The sequence below is a fragment of the Schistocerca piceifrons genome, chromosome 5, assembly GCF_021461385.2.
Source record: "Schistocerca piceifrons isolate TAMUIC-IGC-003096 chromosome 5, iqSchPice1.1, whole genome shotgun sequence".
Lineage (NCBI taxonomy): Eukaryota > Metazoa > Arthropoda > Insecta > Orthoptera > Acrididae > Schistocerca > Schistocerca piceifrons.
This window is the reverse complement of record NC_060142.1, coordinates 50845855-50868886: the sequence shown is the minus strand read 5'-3', so window position 1 is coordinate 50868886 and position 23032 is coordinate 50845855. Positions and strand designations below refer to the sequence as shown.

The 23032-nt window shown below is 43.4% G+C and overlaps 1 protein-coding gene across 1 annotated transcript in view; it reads right to left on the bottom strand.

Moving 5' to 3' along the window:
- LOC124797851 overlaps nucleotides 1-22574 on the bottom strand; it is a 192035-nt gene extending 169461 nt beyond the window's left edge. Inside the window, exon 1 of the mRNA XM_047260914.1 lies at nucleotides 22396-22574. The gene's annotated coding sequence lies outside the window, so the exon portion shown is untranslated. The remainder of the gene's footprint in view (nucleotides 1-22395) is intronic.
- Between the last annotated feature and the right edge of the window lie 458 nt (nucleotides 22575-23032).

Genomic DNA, 23032 nt, shown 5'->3' with positions numbered 1-23032 from the left:
TAACTTTCGCATGATATGTTGCTGCCAAGTAAACAGCTCCATGAAACTTTGACCTTACATAAAGAACTGCTACAGTCTACTACAAGAGAAAATTTAAATAAATAAATAAATACCCCAAGAGACGAACATAAATGACATTTATTCAATGACAATAACTACACTGAAGTCACAGCGATTTATGGTGGTTCACTGGACATTACAAAATGCAGGACATGGTTCTTCATAGGGTGTGCGATCATAGCCGATAGCAATGCATGCTCTGCACTTGCTCCCATTATGGCCGCCATATTAAGGAATTCTTGTGATGCGTTCCATTCCTCCACCAGAGCGGATGACAGCTGCTGAATGGTCACTGGTGCATATGGACGTGCTGTTACATGTCTCCCTGACGCTTTTCACGTCGGATTTCAGTCGGCATACTGGCAGGTCAGTCCATTCGTTACATATCCTCTCGTTCCAAGAGCCCCTCCATCTACACTGTTCGATGCAGCCGCAGATTGCCATCCACAAAAGTGAAATCAGGACCGAATGCACCCCTGAAAAGACGCACATGGAGAAGGAAAACATCGTTGACTGTAAAGTGTACCTTGTTCAAAGATTTGGACGTCAGTACGCCTATGCAACATCATACCTCGCGCACACAACACCTGGACCACCAAAACGATCATGTTCGACAATGTTCCTGGGTGAATTAACTGTTCCCACCGCTAGTCACGTGAAGGTAAGTCCAGAATCACTGCTCGGACATAACTTGCTCTCTTATGACAAGAGCGCGTCACTCCACTCCTCCTTGGTCTAGTCCCTATGCCCTTGGCACCATTGTAGGGTTGCCATATCTAGCTGGGACCTCGTCAGGGGTGTGGAAATGAAGTAAAATATTTATTTAATATAATTACTTTTTTATTTAGAACACAATTACCTGGGACTTGTTGCGGCACAAGTAGTTGGTACGCCATATTTTTCGAAAGATTTCACCTTTTCCAGAAAGTCTCTTTTCGCTTTTACGTATTTATAAAACTCCATGCAAGCCAACTTGTAGTTAAACTGCCGCTATAAGATTGATTCCACAGTCCCTGGCTGCAGTATATTTCTTTCATCAGTTCACGGGGCCTACATCAACTAAAATACTCTTTCTACAGTGGCGTTGTGTGTAGGAATAGAAAACAAATACTCGCACAATTTTAGCAGTTGGCATTTCCGTCCAGGATTTTCTGTTTCCTTAAGAAAGTAACTCCACCTTTCTTCCATGTAGTGTTTAGACTCCCATTCTTCCGAGTCGCGCTTCGTTTCTAAACATCTTTTCAGACACATATATTTCTGAAGACAATTATCCCTGAAATCTTCACACCATTTTAGTCATGATATAGGAGTGTTTTCAATAATCACCCGAGGTGGGTTTTCAGATAGCGTCATCCAATCAAATACTTGATATTTATTAAAAGAAACAGTTCATTGCTCTAAGTAATCAAATACTATGGTATAGAAAGCCATTGTCTCTTCCTCAAATATCGGAATCAAATTATTGCTTTCTTTGTTAGGGTTCTGATTCTTTAAGTTGTTCAAAATCATCTTCGTTTGCATGCCAATAAAATTGGTTCTCTTCCCTTCATTCAGGCATCTTTGAGTGTCGATTTATATATGTCTTGGTTCAGTTATCGAGGCTTTATTCTTCTTCAGGTTTTTTATATCTTTTTTTTCCAAACAGAGTCAAGCTAGAAGTAAATTTCATTGATCGGACTACCGAAAAAGTATGAAATTATTTTAGATGGCCTGTCTCCGGCGTCAAAAAATTGTTTTAATTGAATCCAAAACTTAGAATTCTCCTCCTGTCATTAACGACAGACATCTAGTTTTTTTTTTTTTTTTTTAAAAAAAAAAAAGAACGGTTCAAATGGCTCTGCGCACTATGGGACTAAACAGCTGAGTTCATCAGTCCCCTAGAACTTAGAACTACTTAAACCTAACTAGCGTAAGAACATCACACACATCCATGCCCGAGGCAGGATTCGAACCTGCGACCGTAGAGGTGGCGCGGTTCCAAACTGAAGCGCCTAGAACCGCTCGGCCACTCGGGCCGGCTCTTGTTTTTGAATGAAATACAAGAGTCTAACGATTGACAACATATAACTCTTTCAGCTCGTCTGTCGTTACCGTGTATATTGAAAAAATATTTTCATGACCATTATTTCAATGTGGACAGTTGAGACCTCACCAGCGCTTGATACAGTATTATGGAGAATATGGACAGGGTATCCAATTCTTTCTACACTTTTCCTAGTTGTTCTTTAATTCGGTGAAACACATCCCGCTAGCCGCGTCGATGAAGCCCTCCGACGTCGGTATTGGCATTGTCTCCACAAAAAGCTATTAATTTATCTAATGGAATTTGCAGTTGTCTTAAATTGTCTAGACAAAACTTTGCAATTGTCTCTCATGCTTCGTTCTTCAGCGAATTAAACTTCAACAGCTTCTGTTGGATTCAGTCAGTTTCAGTAAAATATTGAACAACTAAAGGAAACATTTCAGCCTTGCGGTTCGACACGTTGGTGCCTATGCCGTGAAATCAAACTTCTTGCAGTTTTATGCATTCGGACATGGAGTGAGGTGCGCGAATATTTTTAACAATCGCTGTAGCTTTGGTCCTGCCCCATAGACTGCATTGCGGCGACTTTGGATGCAGGACACATTGCGGCATTCAGTTTTACGGTAGAGTCAAGAGAACTGAAGGATCGATGATGCTTGAAGCATTTATTAAGGGTTTCTAGTTGTGCAGCAGCAACGAACAATTCTTCCTGGATATCTTCTTTAATCATTAATGTAGATATAGGTTTTGATGTCGCTGCTGCCGCTACTCTGTTAGTATGATTCTTTGTAGAAATGTGATGCCTCACATGTGTCTTACCTCCGTGAGTTACTGAGATGATATAGCTATAAATCTCACACAACGCTTCCTGTTCTATACCTTCTTTCTTGACAAAAGACCACCCTTTTCCTTAAGCACCCGAAAAGTGAAACTTTGTCGTTCCATCCTTAGGAATTTTCGTAAGCTATGGTAAGATTGTTAGACGGTAAACAGTCGACAATAGCACTTTAGTTCAAAAATGGTTCAAATGGCTCTGAGCACTATGGGACTTAACTGCTGAGGTCATCAGTCCCCTAGAACTTAGAACTACTTAAACCTAACTAACCTAAGGACATCACACACATCCATGCCCGAGGCAGGATTCGAACCTGCGACCGTAGCGGTCGCGTGGTTCCAGACTGTAGCGCCTAGAACCGCTAAGCCACTTCGGCCGGCGCTAACACTTTAGTGATCGAAGTACACGTAACTATACGCGTCAAGCTCTATATACCGGCAGTAAACACCTCAAACAGTACTAACTTGCACTCGTTCTAGGTATTAGCCGTAGAAAAAATCGTCTTATCAGATCACTATTCAAATGGGAACTGCCCAATTCTACAGCGTGGGGCTGCTTAAGTAGTTCCAGCTCCGTACTACTGGAGAAGTCCGGGATTTTCTCGAATGAGTGCGCTAGCTCTAGAAGGTGCTTGCATCGTCGATACACAATACACAACATGCAACGCCGTCTGTGAAACGACTTTGTCAACATAAACTTGTTGACATGGATAAGAGTAACTGAGGCTGCATTTACATGTTGCGCTAACAGATGGCGTTACTGGAGCCAAGCTTGTAACAGTATTTTGAAAAATCGGGGCAAAATTGGGGCTTGTAGGGATGTCGAGACAAGATACTGGTCGTCGGGCAAAGAGACCACCCCCATGCTGTCACTGTGCAATTGTGCAGTGTGTGACAGCTCGCCCTGCAGTCCTGTTACATATAGCTGCAATTGGACCCGCTGTTTGACGTGCACAATGTAGCGGTCATCTGTTGATATAGTCGACATCGGACAGCAGTGCTTTTGGTTTGTAACACTCACCATACCTGTGAAACAACGCTGCGAGCAGTACCAAACTTATGGATAACACTCGTTACATTTGGACCATGTCGCAGTTTCTCGATGGTTCTTCCCTGTGTGAAATCATCCCTCCGAGCAATGTAATGAAGAACACCAGCACAGAGCTCCACCTGTGCTCACAGATAGTGTCTTTTTCCTTTCCTTCAGCTGCCTCGTTTTTGGGGGGGGGGGGGGCAGCCCCCTATGGCCACATAGTCACGCTGACCTCACGGCATGTGACGTCCACCTCTTTGTGAGACCTCTGACAATGTGCTTCAGCACTTTCACCCATTTCTACAGAGTTGCTAATATGTTATACCTCGTACTTCAATTTTGCGGTAACTTGACTGAGGGGATCGTCCGCCCCTGGTAGCTGAATGGTCAGCCCGGGTTTGATTCCCGGCTGGGTCGGAGATTTTCTCCGCTCAGGCACTGGTGTTGTGTTGTCCTTACCGTCGTCATTTCATCCCCATCGACACGCAAGCCGCCGGAGTGGCATCAACTCTAAAGACTTGCACCAGGCGAACGGTCTACCCGACGAGAGGCCCTAGCCACACGGCGTTTCCATTTTCCAACGAGTGGATCCAAGTCATAGTACGGAAAACACCCCAAATACATCATATAACTATCTCCAGTTGAACTACACCCTCCACATACTTCGGATTACACTCTTCATTGGGCTGTCGGTGCACTCTACACATTTCATCATTTGAAAAAAAGGAGAGAAAACAGCGATTCATCGGACCACACTACCCACTTTCAGTCATCTACTGTCCAGTTTCTGAGTTGGTTGCTCCGTTGAAGGCACGCACTGTTCTGTGCTGGTGTGGCTGTTGGCCTTTTGCGAGGTAACTGATTTCAAGTGACCACTGCTCTTAACTGTCTTTGCAATGTTCGCTCGGAGAATGGTTCAAACCACACTGCATTCACTGACAGCAGCGCTTCTGATCGGGTTCCAAACCATTTGTCATTGACAAGACGTGACTAACGTCTCCGGTCCCAGCTGATCAGAATCTTTTTCCGATCATTGCTTTTCACTCAGTGTTAGATGCCTGTGAGTGGTACAAAATTCCTGATACACTCGTTTGGCAGTCCGCGCTGCTAAACCAATAACAGTTTTGTCATGGACCCGTCCAAATATATTTCAATTTTTCCATTTTGTTACGTCTCCACATCGATCCATCTTCTTGTGCCGATTACATACAGCAAACTGACTCACACACGCGCCAATTCACTGCAGTTACTTAAGTCAGGGGTGGAGGGTCAAATGACCCTCGGGTATCAGTTCTACAGGATCTACAGATCTCCAAAACAGACTAGTGTGTTATTTTGAGGGCGTGAGTAATGCTTTCTCATGTGATCCCATAAGATGCTGTGTGCGTCATTCCGGTCATCAACACATACTGACTATAGTGAGCCTTCTTTTCCGAGGATGCGGCTTTCATTGCTCCCGCTGTGGCCCAGGAAACGCTTCGTCAGCTAATTTAGCACCAAGTAATACGGAATGTGTCCACTGTTCGCCTTCATCATAGCTCGAACTCTGCTGGGGACACATTCAATGAGATGTCTAAATGTCTGTGGAGGTATAGTAGTCCACTCTTCCTCAAGAGCCAAAACTAGAGAACGCAGGAATGTAGGGCGCTGGGATCTCGAGTGAAGTTGAGGTTCCTACTTATCCCAGAGATGTTCCGCTGGGTTCAGGTCGGACCTGTGAGCGGGCCAGTCTATTTCAGGAATATTATCCTCTACATTTCATTCATTCGCAATTGTTACTTTGTAACAGGGTGCATTGTCATCCTGATATTACCATCATCCCCGAACTCTCCCTTTACTGTGCGCAGTAAAAGCGAGTGTGTGTGTGTGTGTGTGTGTGTGTGTGTGTGTGTGTGTGTGTGTGTGTGTGTGTGTGTGTGTGTTTTTCGAGCTTACGGGCGATCAGCGCCGACGATGCTGTAAATATGTTCATACCCTACGCGTTTACCGTGTTCGTAATCGCAATAAGAAGACCACTTGAACCACGAGAAACACTCTCATACCATAATACCACCTCTTTCGTACTTCACTGTTGGCACTACAGATGATGGTATGGCACTGTGAATGATTTCAAGACATCTGTACTTATACTATTAAATGGTTCAGCGCATCTTCGTGAAGTATCACGATAAAAACTCGCGGTAAGTCGACGAAAATGTCATCACTCAGAGATTCAATAACATTGTGGTCGACTAGTACGCAGGATTGGTTTAAGACACATGCGGCACAAGTCGCCGCTTGGGGACGCCAAGCTGAGAGGAGCTGCAGAGGCGCCACAATTTTAAGTTTTCTGTACAGGACGTGTCACAGTTAGAAGCGGTCACTTGGGCGCCTCGTTGACAGCGGCTCCAGGGTCAGCTAAGTACTAGATTTGTATCCAGCACGTCTCATACTTTGCAGCAGAAACTGACACGGCTGGAAGTGTACGAGAGACATGTGTGGGTGGAAGGGGGGAAGGGGAGGGGTGCGCCAAACGATTATTTCCTTGTGTGGAAAAATGTTCTCGAACAGGCGCAGAGCGTACGCGCCTACAAGATCCAACCAAAATAATTCTTCTTCCTATGTATATCTCGCGAAAAGTCCATGAACGTATAAAATTAGTGAGTCTTACCAACAATCGTTGTTCCTGTGAACCATCAGCGACTGGCACGGGAAACGGCAGAAGTGTCAGTGGTACACAAAGTACCCTCCGCCGCACACCCCAAGATTGATTGCAGATTACAGACGTAGATACTTTTCTTAATGAGCGGGTTGTCATGTAGTCTCTAATTATTTCGCAAGATAGCTAGGGTCCAGTGGTTGTGATCTCCGTGTTTTAAATTTAGTAGGCGATTAAAAGTGTCGGCATATATTTGGGCTCATACAGCACTTTTGAAAGGATCGATGAAAATGAAGTAAGACACTCCGAAAGCCGCCGTATGGTGTGTGGCAGAGGGTTCCCTGAACCACTACTAATCATTTCCCTTCCTGTTCCACTCACAAACAAAGCGAGGAAAAAACCACCATCTACATGCATCCGTACGAGCCCTAATCTCTCAAATCTTATCACGCGGTCTCTACGCGAAATGTACCGGTTGATCAAAAAGTCAGTATAAATTTGAAAACTTAATAAACCACGGAATAATGTAGATAGAGAGGTAAAAATTGACACACATGCTTGGAATGACATGGGGTTTTATTAGAATAAAAAAAAGTTCACAAAATGTCCGACAGATGGCGCTGGACAGCAAAACGTCAGTGACTGCGCATGACAATCGTGTATAAAAGGAGCTGTAATGAGAGAACCAGCAGTCGCAGCTTGTTGACGTTACCTGAAAAGGCGCTTTTAGTGAAGCTGTATTATCAGAATGGGGAATGTGCTAGTTCAGCGTTACGATCCTATCGCCATAGGAAGGGGATTCGAACGGGTGAAGGTCCGTTGACAAATGCAACTGTGGCGAGAATGATTTCGAAGTTCGAAGCCACGGGTTGTTTAGACGATAGACCCCGTAGTGGCCGACTGAGCACAAGGCGTAATGCTGCTGAGACAGTTCAGGAAGAAATTACAGAGTACCTGACGGCTCAACACAAAAGTTTTGTCTCAAGTACAGATAGTGTTGAGGATCAGTGGACAAAGTTCAAAACCATCGTACAATATGCGTTAGATGAGTATGTGCCAAGCAAGATTGTGAGAGATGGAAAAGAGCCACCGTGGTACAACAACCGAGTTAGAAAACTGCTGCGGAAGCAAAGGGAACTTCACAGCAAACAAACATAGCCAAAGCCTTGCAGACAAACAAAAATTCCGCGAAGCGAAATGTAGTGTGAGGAGGGCTATGCGAGATTCGTTCAATGAATTCGAAAGTAAAGTTCTATGTACTGACTTGGCAGAAAATCCTAAGAAATTTTGGTCTTATGTCAAAGCGGTAGGTGGATCAAAACAGAATGTCCAGACACTCTGTGACCAAAATGGTACTGAAACAGAGGATGACAGACTAAAGGCCGAAATACTAAATGTCTTTTTCCAAAGCTGTTTCACAGAGGAAGACTGCACTGTAGTTCCTTCTCTAGATTGTCGCACAGATGACAAAATGGTAGATATCGAAATAGACGACAGAGGGATAGAGAAACTATTAAAATCGCTCAAATGAGGAAAGACCGCTGGACCTGATGGGATACCAGTTAGATTTTACACAGAGTACGCGAAGGAACTTGCCCCCCTTCTTGCAGCGGTGTGCCGTAGCTCTCTAGAAGAGCGTAGCGCTCCGAAGGAATGGAAAAGGGCACAGGTCATCCTCGTTTTCAAGAAGGGACGTCAAACGGATGTGCAGAACTATAGACTTATATCTGTAACGTCGATCAGTTGTAGAATTTTGGAACACGTATTATGTTCGAGTATAATGACTTTTCTGGAGACTAGAAATCTACTCTGTAGGAATCAGCATGGGTTTCGAAAAAGACGGTCGCGTGAAACCCAGCTCGCGCTATTCGTCCACGAGACTCTGAGGGCCATAGATATGGGTTCACAGGTAGATGCCTTGTTTCTTGACTTCCGCAAGGCGTTCGATACAGTTCCCCACAGTCATTTGATGAACAAAGTAAGAGCTTATGGACTATCAGACCAATTGTGTGATTGGATTGAAGAGTTCCTAGATAACAGAACGCAGCATGTCGTTCTCAATGGAGAGAAGTCTTCCGAAGTAAGAGTGATTTCAGGTGTGCCGCAGGGGAGTGTCATAGGACCGTTGCTATTCACAATATACATAAATTACCTTGTGGATGACATCGGAAGTTCACTGAGGCTTTTTGGAGATGATGCTGTGGTGTATCGAGAGGTTGTAACAATGGAAAATTGTACTGAAATGCAGGAGGATCTGCAGCGAATTGACGCATGGTGCAGGGAATGGCAATTGAATCTCAATGTAGAAAAGTGTAATGTGCTGCGAATACACAGAAAGAAAGATCCCTTATCATTTAGCTACAAAATAGCAGGTCAGCAACTGCAAGCAGTTAATTCCATAAATTATTTGGGAGTACGCATTAGGAGTGATTTAAAATGGAACGATCATATAAAGTTGATCGTCGGTAAAGCAGATGCCAGACTGAGATTCATTGGAAGAATCGTAAGGAAACGCAATCCGAAAACAAAGGAAGTAGGTTACAGTACGCTTGTTCGCCCGCTGCTTGAATACTGCTCAGCAGTGTGGGATCCGTACCAGATAGGGTTGATAGAAGAGATAGAGAGGATCCAACGGAGAGCAGCGCGCTTCGTTGCAGGATCATTTAGTAATCGCGAAAGCGTTACGGAGATGATAGATAAACTCCAGTGGAAGACTCTGCAGGAGAGACGCTCAGTAGCTCCGTACGGGCTTTTATTAAAGTTTCGAGAACATACCTTCACCGAAGAGTCAAGCAGTATATTGCTCCCTCCTACATATATCTCGCGAAGAGACCATGAGGATAAAATCAGAGAGATTAGAGCCCACACAGAAGCATACTGACAATCCTTCTTTCCACGAACAATACGAGACTGGAATAGAAGGGAGAACCGATAGAGGTCACCGTCAGGTGGCTTGCGGAGTATGGATGTAGATGTAGATATGGAGACTGTAGCGGGTTCGTCTATGCACGGGGAAGTCAGCGCTCGTGCAGTCGCACGTCGCACCGGCATTCCATACGCTACTGTTTGGTTGGCACTGAGGCGTACCCTCCGATGCTATCCGTACAAAATCCATCGACATCATTAACTGTTACTGGCGATTTAGTGAAGCGGATGGCATTTGCGGTGTGGGTGTTTCAAAAGTTGGCGGAAGATGACGATTGTTTGAGTAACGTGTTGTGGACCGACGAAGCTCATTTCACGCTCCGAGGGTCTGTCAACGCCCACAACTGCAGAATTTGAGCTACCGAAAATCCTAGAACTGTCGTGGAAACTCCATTGCACGACGAGAAATTCACGGTATGGGCTGGATTTACCACAAAAATGGTTCAAATGGCTCTGAGCACTATGGGACTCAACTTCTGAGGTCATTAGTCCCCTAGAATTTAGAACTAGTTAAACCTAACTAACCTAAGGACATCACACACATCCATGCCCGAGGCAGGATTCGAACGTGCGACCGTAGCGGTCACGCGGTTCCAGACTGCAGCGCCTAGAACCGCACGGCCACTTAGGCCGGCCTGGATTTACCACAACTACCGTTATCGGGCCTTTTTTTTTCGACGAAATGCGCGATTCTGGTTTTGTAACTGCTGCCGCGACGGGTGAGAGGTATTCCGATATGTTACAAAATCGCATCATCCCCAGCCTGGCTGATAAACACCCGCTGGAACGTACGATGTTTATGCAGGATGGCGTTGCACCCCATATTGCTGGACGCCTGAAAGATCTCTTACGCGCATCGTTTGGTGATGATCGTGTGCTCAGCCGCCACTTTCGTCATGCTTGACCTCCCAGGTCCCCAGACCTCAGTCCGTGCGATTATTGGCTTTGGGGTTACCTGAAGGTATCGTGATCGACCGACATATCCAGGGATGCTGAGCCGGCCGAAGTGGCCGTGCGGTTAAAGGCGCTGCAGTCTGGAACCGCAAGACCGCTACGGTCGCAGGTTCGAATCCTGCCTCGGGCATGGGTGTGTGTGATGTCCTTAGGTTAGTTAAGTTTAACTAGTTCTAAGTTCTAGGGGACTAATGACCTCAGCAGTTGAGTCCCATAGTGCTCAGAGACATTTCAACCAACCAGGGATGCTGAAAGACAACATCCGACGCCTATGCCTCACCATAACTCCGGACATGTTTTACAATGCTGTTCACAACATTATTCCTCGACTACAGCTAGTGTTGAGGAATGATGGTGGACAATTGAGCATTTCCTGTAAAGAACATTATCTTTGCTTTTTCTTACTTTGTCATGCTAATTATTCCTATTCTGATCAGATGAAGCACCATCTGTCGGACATTTTTCGTACTTTTGTATTTTTTTGGTTCTAATAAAACCCCATGTCAGTCCAAGCACGGGTGTCAATTTGTACCTCTCTATTTACATTATTCCGTGATTTATTCAGTTTTGAAATTTATACTGACTTTTTGATCACCCGGTACAGTGTCGGCAGTAGACTCGTTCTGCACTCAGCTTCAAATGCCGGTTCTCTAAATTCTCTCATAGTATTCCTCGAAAAGCGCGTCGCCTTCCCGGCAGGGATTCCCGTTTGGGTTCCCGAAACATCTCTGTAATACTTGCGTGTTGTCCGAACCTATCGGTAACCAGTCTAGCAGTCCACATCCGAAATGCTTCAACGTCTTCCTTCACTCCGGCCTGGTGGGGATCCCAAATATCCGAGCAGTACTCGAGAATGGGTCGCACCAGTACTCTATATGCGGCCTCGTTTACAAATGAACCACATTTTCCTAAAATTCTCCCAATAAACCGAAGGCGACTATTCGCCTGTAACCCTTACGTGCTCGTTCCATTTCATATCGCTTTGCAGAGTTAAGCCCAGATATTTAATCGACGTGACTGTGTCAAGCAGCACACTGCTAGTCTTGTATTCGAACATTATGGGATTGTTTTTCCTACGCATCTGCATTAACTCACATTTTTCTACGTTTGGAACTGGCTGCCATTAATCATACCTGGCTGCTATTCATCACACCAACTAAAAATTTGATAATACAATACTGTAGAACCAGAAGAAAGGGAAAAAATTGGATCTGTTAGGTGATCAGTTTGGGTTTTGAAAAAGTAAGGGCACCAGAGAAGCAACTCTCATGTTGCGATTGAAAATGGAAGCAAGAATTAAGAGAAATTAGACACGTTCATGGCATTTTTCGACCTCGAAAAATCATTTGGCAGTGTGAAATGTTGCAAGAGGTTGAAATTCTGAGAAAAATAGGAGTTATCTATAGGGAAAGACAGATAACACTAGTCAACAGCCATTTTGCATCTGTTATGTGGTACATCAACTAATGTGTATTTTGGTGTGTAGAATTCAAATATACCTTCCAAAATATTCTAGCACGTACAATTTTTGAGTTTTTGAAGTTTTTTATTTTTAGTATTCAGTATTTCGCTTTTTGTAGTTCTGTTTTGATGTTTAATTGTCTGTTTTTGATTTGCGTAGGAGAGCTAGAAGTTCTACAAATCCTCAGTAAATGGTTGGTGTGATAATCTAGTGGTGTGAAAGAGATCCTCAGTGAGTGTTTCCTGTGAAAGATAGTGCAATCTTCTTGTGTTTAAAACTTACACTAAGAAAAATCGTAACTAGTAAATCTCGTTGCTGTTTAAACCACCCCAACAACTTTTGTTATGAATGTCGGAAATTCACTCCAAAAACCCAAAGAAAACCAACCACTGATTTGGTTAAGAAGGCATATAAATTGTATTTTGATTGTCCTGTTGGTGATCAAGATAAAAGTTTTGCACCTCATATTGCTTGCATAACCTGTACTACAACCTTAACCGAGTGGTTGAAAGAAAAAAGGCCGAGCCATGCCATTCGCTGTTCCGATGGTGTGGTGCGAGTCTAAACACCATTATTCAGACTTACTTCTGTCTTACAAATATTTCGGGACATTGAAGCAAAAGTAGACATAAAATAAAGTATCCAAATGTATCTTCAGTGCATCTGCCTGTGCCCCATGATGAGGAGTTGCCTGTTCGTGTCTGTAACTTGAAAACCACGGAACCAGACACCATGTCAAGTGAATCAGAAAGTATTGAACATGTAGAAGCGCACTGCCCTCAATATCAGGACACTTCGCCTCCGCTCTGTAATCAAAAGGAATTGACGATTTCGTTCGCGATCTAAATTTTTCGAAGCAGCAAGCTGAACTCTTGGGGTCGAGACTGCAGCAACGGAACCTTCTGGCTCCAAGGACAAAAATTTCCTGTTGCAGATCAAGAGGTGCTTCCTTCGCTCAATATTTCGATATGCAGAATTTAACGTGTGTATGTAGAGATGTCAATGGTGTGATGATGCAGCTAGGTGTACAACATAATCCACAGTAGTAGCGACTATTTACTGACTCCAGTGAAACCAGCTTGGAAGCAGTACTATTGTATAAATGCAATGCATTGCCTTTGGTACCTCTGGCTTACGCAGTAGACATGAAAGAAACTTATGAAACCATGGCTTTACTGCTAGAGGCAATCAAATATAAGTATCATGAATGGGAGGTATGCTGTGATTTAAAAGTTGTTGCACTCCTTACAGGTTTACAGGCTGGATTCACGAAATACCGCTGCCTTTTGTACCTTTGGGACAGCCGTGACACCAAGAACCACTATATAGTCAAGGAATGGCCTACAAGGAAGTAAATGTTCCTGGAAACGTAAATGTGAACAATACCCCACTGATTGAGCCGGATAACATCATTTTGCCTCCCCTTCATATCAAGTTGGGCCTTATCAAGAACTTTGTAAATGCCCTGCATAAATAAGATGAGGGCTTCAATCACTTAAAAGAAAAGTTTCCCAAATTAATTGAGGCGAAGCTGAGAGAGGGTATATTTGTTGGACCACAAATAAGAATATTGCTGAAATATCCAACCTTTGATACCAAACTCACAGATATCCAATTAGCTGCTTGGTCTTCTTTTAAGGCAGTTGTGAAGGGCTTTTTGGGTAACAGAAAAGACCGAAACTATGTTACCATTGTGAATGATGTGTTGGACAACTATAAGAACATGTGGTGTAGAATGTCGTTTAAAATTCACTTTTTACATTCACTACCCCTGAGTACAATCAGATATGAGCTAGTACCTCTATCCCTCCCCCACCGTCAACAACATTTGCGCCTAACTAAACTTTAGAATGAAAAAGAATATTCTTTGAACGTTTTTAATTTCAAAATTACGAAAGATAAATAACATTTAGTTCTTGCAGGTGTATTATTAAACCACGAACAAATGTGTCAAAGTGACAATTGGTACTGTTCTTTGCTAACAATCTTTTTTTAACAGAATGATGGAGCAATTCTCAGTGCATCGCGAATGCTACTTACAACTACTTCCCGGGAAAGAAAGCCAACTTTCCACTTTGAGAGTAGGCACTTGTTGTGACACGTGTTTTCCCTGCACCACTCTCCTTCATAGCGGATCTTTCTTCACCCACACCCTCCTCCCCCATTTCAACTCAACCAAATTTAAATTTGCACTATACTTAGGCCTTGTCTGAAAATCACTTGACTGCTGGACTGACAGGAACTGAAAGACTTCAAGCTGCCAGTTCTTTGTGCCCGAGTAAACCTACTAATAATAACGGTGTGTAGGCCCTACAGCAGTTTAGTATCCAGAACAGTTTGTTATGTCGTGCTGTCAGTTATCTACGTGAATAATGAAGCAATTTTTGGTCCATAGCTGGAACAGCCTGCAACTCTGAGAAGGCATTTTTCATGACACACACACACACACACACACACACACACACACACACACACACACACACAGGCGCGCGCGCGCAGAAAAATACGAGGGGCGTTCAGAAAGTAAGCTCCGATCGGCCGCGAAATGGAAACGACTATGAAAATCAGATAAAGCTTTGCACAGATGTGTTGGGTAGTGTCTCTAGTATAACCCCAGTTAGCATCACGTCGCTCTTCTCATTTCTGAGCTCGCAGTGAGTGCGTAAAGATGTCTAGAAAATAGTGTCTGCCGCCAAGTACAAGGGCCTGGTGAGAAATTTCGCCTGAAGCTATGCAGCTAACATTACATAACTGTCGTGCTGTTTCTTCTTCAAGACAATTCTCAGCCGCATTCTGCAGGGGCAATGAAGATGCTCCTGCATCGTTTTCAAATGGAAATGTGAGATTACCCACAATACAGTCCGCAATTGTCTCCCCCTGAGTTTCATCTCTGGTCACATGAACCGCTGTCTTTGAAGACAACATTTTGACACAGACAACGAGGTGTAGGCCAGCGTGGAGAATTGGCGGAAAGCACTGGCGGCTGCCTTCTATGATGAGGCTATTGAAAAGTTGGTACAACGCTATGACAAAAGTCTAAGTCAGAACGGCGACTACGTAGAGAAGTAGCTGAAAGGTGTAGCTAATTGTTACAAGTAAAACATTTCTGATGTTCACTGTGGTTTCAATTTGGCAATCAATCGGAGCTTACTTTCTGAACAGGCCTCGCGCGCGCGAGGAAGACAAGGATTTGTACGCGCGCGCGCGCGCGCGCGCGCGCGCGTGCGTGTGTGTGTGTGTGTGTGTGTGTGTGTGTGTGTGTGTGTGTGTGTCTGTGTGTGTGTGTGTGTGTCTGTGTGTGTGTGTCATGACTCCGAGCGGTAGACGGTTCCCACAATGTGTGTATGAATTTTACGGTACAAAGTAAGAACTATGTATCTAGTGAATGGATGGAGTGGGTGAAGATTATGTTCATCCATTTGTTTCAAAAGCGTAGCCACCACATTGCGTCACATGTCAGTGCAAGTATTTGAGGAAAAAATATAGTCATTGGTAATCTATGTAATCAGTATCACAGTCTTAAGAAAACCTTTTAAAAATAATTTAATTTCGTGAGTGAAATGCAATCAACTCCTTTTCTTTTTACCCCTGAGAAAATTCCATTTCAGCGCTTGGAAGGTGATTACTCAAAGGTTGGGAACCATTGGTGTAGAAGGGTGTTGAAAATTAGGTGGGCTGATGAGAAATGAGGAGGTTCTCTGCTGCAAACATTGGCAAGCAGAAGGATGTGTGTTTAGACATAAGGGAATAACGTCCATGGTACTAGGGGGAGATGCAAATGGTAAAAACTGTGGAGGAAGACAAGGATTTGTACATATACAACAAATAATTGAGGACGTAGGTAGCAAGTGCTTGTCTGAGATGAAGAGTTTGGCGTAGGAGAGGAATTTGTGGCGCGCCACTTCAAACCAGTTAAGGGATTGATGACTTTGAAACCTGATGACTTTTGTATTTACATAAGTCTAAGATAATGGGTACATGAACAAGGAATGAAATAAACAGTACAGCAAAGCTAGCCTGAAGTGCTTTTGGTAAACAATGCAATAGTTGAGGTTTGCATTTAGGGCAGCTTAAAATAACGACTGTATGGACAGCTAAACAGAAGAGCAAAATTGGTCTGAAGAGCTTTTGATAATGTAAATAGAGTTTCTAAAACTAAATTAGCGATCTGTGTGAAAAGGGAACCTTACAATCAATGTGTGCTGCCAGTTTTCACTAGTGGCAATGAATTGTGGATTTGTAATGTGAAAACAATTCAAAACACTTAGCACTGTACAGCGAACAATAGAGATACGTGACAGGAACTACCAGTAGAGACATGTAAACAAAAAATATGAATCGGAGGACGGATAAGAGTGGAAGTCGTAATCAGTAGGTCGTTATTTGCTTGTTCTGTTGATCAAAATTAGGATTCGCGATATGATGTGGAACGAGTCAGCTTTAAGTTATAGTACACTTCTCAGTAAAAAATATGCCGACGTCCTGACAATTTACACTATTTTCTTTAGCTAAAAAGAACTATCAAAACTGTATATAAAGTATGTTGCTATTCAGTGATCTCAGTACATTCTGTAGTTTCCTCTACGTTAACTGTTTCGTAACAACACCACTTTGATATCCTCAGGTTGATGCTTTTGGTAATGCTCTACTTACATGCAGCAAAATCATTTCCTGCCAGGTGTCTTCATTTCTCTTCCTCAAACTCCTTCCTCCTACCGTAACAAGTATCTCAGCCGCATTCTTATCTCGATTGAACATCGCGTCGCACCTGTAAGCAGTTCATGTCGCGTCGTACCTGTAAGCCGTTTGTGTACTAAGTTAACACAGCGTATGCTTCCTTAAGTTTTCATGGTTAATTCTACTACCTGGGCGTGATCGTGTGTTACATCGCGTTCTGATGACGAGGTAACATCCAAAAATGACACCCACAACAGAAAATCCACTGGATTTTGTGCAGCTGGAAACGTACAGTGAATTGTTATTAAGTTATAAGGCTTTTGTCACTGCACTTACCGAGTAAGTCATGGAGTGTATGGAAGTGAAACATGGACGATAAATAGTTTGGACAAGAAGAGAATAGATGCTTTCGAAATGTGGTGCTACAGAAGAATGCTGAAGATTAGATGGGTAGATCACATAACTAATGAGGATGTATTGAATAGAATTGGGGAGAAGATAAGTTTGTGGCACAACTTGACTAGAAGAAGGGATCGGTTGGTAGGACATGTTCTGATGCATCAAGGGATCACCAATTTAGTACTGGAGGGCAGTGTGGAGGGTAAAAATCGTAGAGGGAGACCAAGAGATGAATACACTAAGCAGATTCAGAAGGATGTAGGTTGCAGTAGGTACTGGGAGATGAAGAAACTTGCACAGGATAGAGTAGCATGGAGAGCTGCATCAAACCAGTCTCAGGAATGAAGACAACAACAACACTTGAATACTATCATGCTGGACTTTTGGGTCTAGTTCTCGTGCTTGCAGAAAATAATGAAAGACTGAAGGGTGTGTCCACTTTGTTGCAAGTACACAATTATTATTTTGATTTGATACGCAAACATGTTTCACTACGACTGTGGCATCCACAAGTGGTTTTTTCCTTTGATTTTCTGAAATACGTACATACAGATCATATTTAGGTTAATTTATAAATATAATCTTTATAGACGTATTCCACAAAAATAAAGGAAAAACGCCCACTGAAGATGCCACAATTGTGGTGAAACATGTATGGGTGTTAAAGTAAAATAATAATTGTTTACTTGGAAATAGGCGGACTCGTCCCTAACTCATTACTCAACAAATACACTTACACATCCATAACGCTTTCATTTTTTAGCTGTGGAATGTTTTCCGACCCACAATGCTTTCATTTTTTTAACTGTGGCGTGTTTTCTGAGAGTTAAATTGAAAATAATTACCATCCACCTTTTCTAATCAAGGTTTTTGTGAGGTCTCTTAATTTTAAGGCACCCGCCGGAACTAGCAATCTCGCCTCAAATATTCCCTGCAGCAGGAAATCGCTCTGCTACCAATATAAAACACTCCTGGTATTTTGTTGGAAAGTTCACGACTCTACAATGGGCCATTATTCGCACAGCCTGACCTACCTATACAAGTGAGTCAACCTGGTTCCTATAGCCCATTAGTGGGCGTTCCAGCTTTTCATGGTGGGCGATTTCAGTTAGGTTTTCATAAAAATTTGACTTGAAGTACTTGCTAAGTAATTATTATTATATGCTTTAACTTGATGTAACTCTGTTTTGTATATTTCATAAAGTGAAGTTACTTCACTTCTTTATAGATTACCATTACTGTGGAACCAGTGGACGGTTGGAAAATTTTACTTCTAACAGAGATGCAAGAATGGGCTGTAGGCAAAAAACGCTTGACTGCCTTTGATCTGGACGATGAAACGTATATAAAAAAAACATAAACATAGATTCTTTAGGAAGTTGCCTCATTTGTCCTTGTGGACATAACACCGTCAGCTCTGGCTTCAACGTATCTTTCGTGCATACATTGAGGCAACTTTGTATGGGGACATTTCAGTTACGCCCTACTGTGACTGCAGTATATATATATCACACACAACTCGTAAATAGGCATGTTCAGTTTACCATTCTACAATGCGTTTCGTGAGTACGTTACTCGTGTCATCATGCAAATGCAGAGTGCGACGTGTAGACAACATAGAGATGGCGTTCACTGGTCAACGTACTGCTAAGGCCAGGACGCCGAAAAGTCTACACCATCGGCAGCTATACTAGATCAAAGATTTCTCAAGGCTGTTCAAGACAATAGCACAAGAAAACGAACTGCAACAAACGTTCTTCTCGGAACCAAACAAGGATGACGAAGAATTTTGCACCAAGTACCTATATTATACAGATAAATGTAGACGGACTATCAAAAGACAAATCTGAGTACCTGAGCAAACTGGCTATTGATCATAACACCGATATCAAGATCTCCAAGAATCCCATCTAAATGAAAGTAATATAACAAGGGGCAAGGTTGCAGGATACGAAGTGATAGGATACTTGCAATCACCAGTAGATAGCTCTATAATATACCTGAGTAATAGCGTCCATGATATTAAGGGAGTGAGTTGCCAAGCGATCAGTGGAATCGAAGTAACCACTCTGCAGCTGAGTGGTTTAACTGTTGTTTCAGTCCATAAACCACCGAATATCCAGTGACCCACCTGAATCTTACCCTCTGCGCCTCAGCCGTGATTCCAAGAGCCACCACACAATCTGGGGTTGTAAAAAAAGTGATGATAATGGACAAACCTTTCGCTATGTTAGATGGAACACCGGTGCCTATTCTGACCTGTGCTTTCTCTCCACTGTTGAAAACGCACTCCCTTGTAGTCATACTAGAAAAATCCTAAGAAGCTTGCCAAGAAGCCAGGGCCACCCACAAAAATCAATACAGGGTTTGATATACCTATCACAAATTCTACTAACAACGCAAGATGGAATTTCAGGAAAGCTAATTGGTATGGGTATACTTAGGATGTTGACAGCAACTTACGTTGGCTAGCCGCAAAAGCAGAAAACGGCAATGCATACACTAGCATTTCTCAAGTTACCACCCAGCTGTGTGCTTCAAATATCTAGAATGACTTAGCCTTCACAGAATTCAAGGAATAATAAATACTAAACTCCAACATGTCAGGCTGGGTTCAGAAACCAGTGCAGCTGCTGTGAACAGGTTCTAGCCTAGACATCTACAATGAGGCTGGATTCCCGGAGAAACTAAAGACATCAGTGGTCTTTGTTGATCTGTCAGAAGCATATGACACTGTGTGGCTAGATGGATTACTTCTGAAGCCAAAAAAGCATGTTCCGAGTAAGAAACGTCGACACTTGTTGGAAATATTCTAACCAGCCGTTACTTTAAAGTTAGCGCTGGAGAGAAACAGAGTAAGCTACTTATACTAAAAAATGGGCTCCCCAGGAATCCCCATTATCACCCTTGCTCTTTAATCTGTATACTAGTGATTTGCCAAACATTATTGGCAAAAAGGTTTGCTACGTCCACGACCTTGCCATAGCCATACAAACCAATACACTCGGGGAAGGAGAAAATATATTGTCTACAGGCTTAGAAAGTATAAACACATGTTACAAAGCATAAAGACTCAACCAAATGCAGCCTAATAGAAGTCTGCGCGTTCCACTTAAACAACAGAATCGCAAACCAAAAGCTCAATGTGAACTTCTGTCAACAAAGCATTAGACACAATTTCCAGCCTAAATACCTTGGTGTTACACTCGATCGGTCTTTAATGTACAAAAGACACCTGGAAAACACTAGCCAAAAGCTAAAGAACCAAAATAACATCATGAAGAAACTGGCTGGCGCAACCTGGGTTGCTGAACAATCCATTCTCCAGACTGCAGCTCTGCTATTAGTATACCTAGTATATAAATCCTATGCCCCAATATGGTAACACAGCGCTTTTAAAAGGAAAATAGACATCCATTTGAATGAATCAAGGAGAATTATTAAGGGCTACACATCATTAGTACCATTCCGCTACCTGAACTTCGACGCCACGAAGCAACCGATCGAGAATGGAGGAAGCTGCATCGCCCTGACTGCCACCAAGATCATCCAATTCTTAGTCTTAAGTGACCCTCCTCCACACCGCTTGATCACGAACTCCACTGTTGCATAATGGAGGAAACAACAAGAAATTAGACCTTAAAGAAGGGTGGTGCAAGAGACGGAATGCTGCATCAATAAAATTGTATCATTATATGATAGCGGAACAAAGATTGGTAGCAGTTACTTCTGTAAAATATCTGGGAGTATGCGTACGGAACGATTTGAAGCGGAATGATCATATACAATTAATTGTTGGTAAGGCGGGTGCCAGGTTGAGATTCATTGGGAGAGTCCTTAGAAAATGTAGTCCATCAACAAAGGAGGTGGCTTACAAAACACTCGTTCGACTTATACTTGAGTATTGCTCATCAGTGTGGGATCCGTACCAGGTAGGTTTGACGGAGGAGATAGAGAAGACCCAAAGAAGAGCGGCGCGTTTCGTCACAGGGTTATTTGGTAACCGTGATAGCGTTACGGAGATGTTTAGCAAACTCAAGTGGCAGACTCTGCAAGAGAGGCGCTCTGCATCGCGGTGTAGCTTGCTGTCCAGGTTTCGAGAGGGTGCGTTTCTGGATGAGGTAACTAATATATTGCTTCCCCCTACTTATACGTCCCGAGGAGATCACGAATGTAAAATTAGAGATTCGAGCGCGCACGGAGGCTTTCCGGCAGTCGTTCTTCCTGCGAACCATATGCGACTGGGACAGGAAAGGGAGGTAATGACAGTGGCACGTAAAGTGCCCTCCGCCACACACCGTTGGGTGGCTTACGGAGTATAAATGTAGATTTAGGTGTAAAACATCATTGTGTTAAAGTTCCATCTGCCAGTCTACCAGGATATGATCTGAAGAGAAGTGAGTGGACACGACTAAACAAGATAAGAACCGGCCACGCCAGGTGCGAAGCTATGATGCACAAGGGGGGGACTCCAAGACTCTCCAGCCGGCGACTGTGGGGCCGTTCAGCATATTGTCAGAGACTGCTCTATGAGAAAGTACGCAGGACCATTCAGTGATTTTTATTAATACGGTTACCTCTGCTATCAACTGGCTTCATTCAGTAGATGTTGAACTATGATTAAATATATTTTGTAATCGACAGGCCTAATTTTATAGTTTAAATTTCCTCCATTTAGTAGTACTGTATTATTTACTTTAAGAATTTGAACATACTAGCTTTGTGCCTAAATCCTTAAAGGTGTAATTGTAAACAGTATGTATTTCTTAATATTTGCTATTGTCACCACACGAGAAATAAAAATAAAAAATTGTTAGTGTGCGATTTCTTCTTACGCCGTGTTATGAGCGGCTTGTAGCATTTAAGTCGTCGCAGATACTGCGTTTGAAAATACCCACTTCACTTAAATTAAATGAATTAAACAGGGTAAATCACATGTTTGCTTCAGCGTTTGGAAATGCAGTGCTATACAGACGGGGGTCCCGGGTACCAAAGAAACGGAAATAGGATATAGCACTGAACAGATCTGTTGGTAAAACACATCTTAAAGCACCGAGGAATAGTCAGTTTGTTGCTCGAAGAAAGCGTGGGGGCAAAAATTATAAAGGATGACAGAGGCTTGGCTATAGCAGGGTCAAATGGATCTAAGCTACAGTCATTATGCAGGGATGAAGACGCTTGCACAGGGCAGACTAGGGTTTAGAGCTGATAAAACCAGTGTTCGGACCTAAGACGACGACGACGACAACAATAACAAGAACAACAGCTACTACTACTACAACTATAATAATTAAATCATGTTGAAATACAAAAGGCTCTTGACGTACAGTCAAACCCGTCACTCGGCTACTGTAATAGGCGTTTCCTTCAGCTGGAGAAGTGGAACTCACCAGATGATGTTGGCGTCAACTTAAAACAGGATCCTGGTCAGCTGTTTGCAAGCGAGGTACCGAAAGACGCACTTTCTCTCCTCGCCGGGCGCTCGCTACCGTGTGGACACCGCAGTGGCCGCGTCTGCAGATCTCCGCCGCCCGCACTGTTGGCACACAAACCGCCGCGCGCGAACTGGGCGAGGCGTGCCTGTGACGTCAGCACGCGGCCACCTGCCGGCGGCGGCGCGAACGCGCTCCAGCGTTCCAGCCGGCCGGCTGCGGGCGGCCCACGCGGCGTGACCTCCAGCGCTGACGCCACTGCTTGACATTACTTGTCCCCACGTACGCCGCCATATGACTCACCACAGACAACACGCTAAAAAAAGAAAGAAAAGCACGGTGTCCCTAGTTTCACCTCTCGACATTGAGCATTTAAGTAATCTTCCGTGACGAATAGAAATGTGCGACCTGCTCTAGTTGCCATCGTAGAGGCACTTCTAGCTGTTTGTTTTCCACAGAGTTGTCAATAAGCGCACGGACGTAGAAACCAAATCTGTCAAACTTAACCTCACTTTGGGGGCAGCTCTCGGCATTTACCGCTGCGCGAAGTATTTTGAGAGAATGAGTACCACTACAGGCAAAGTTGTTCTTGTGT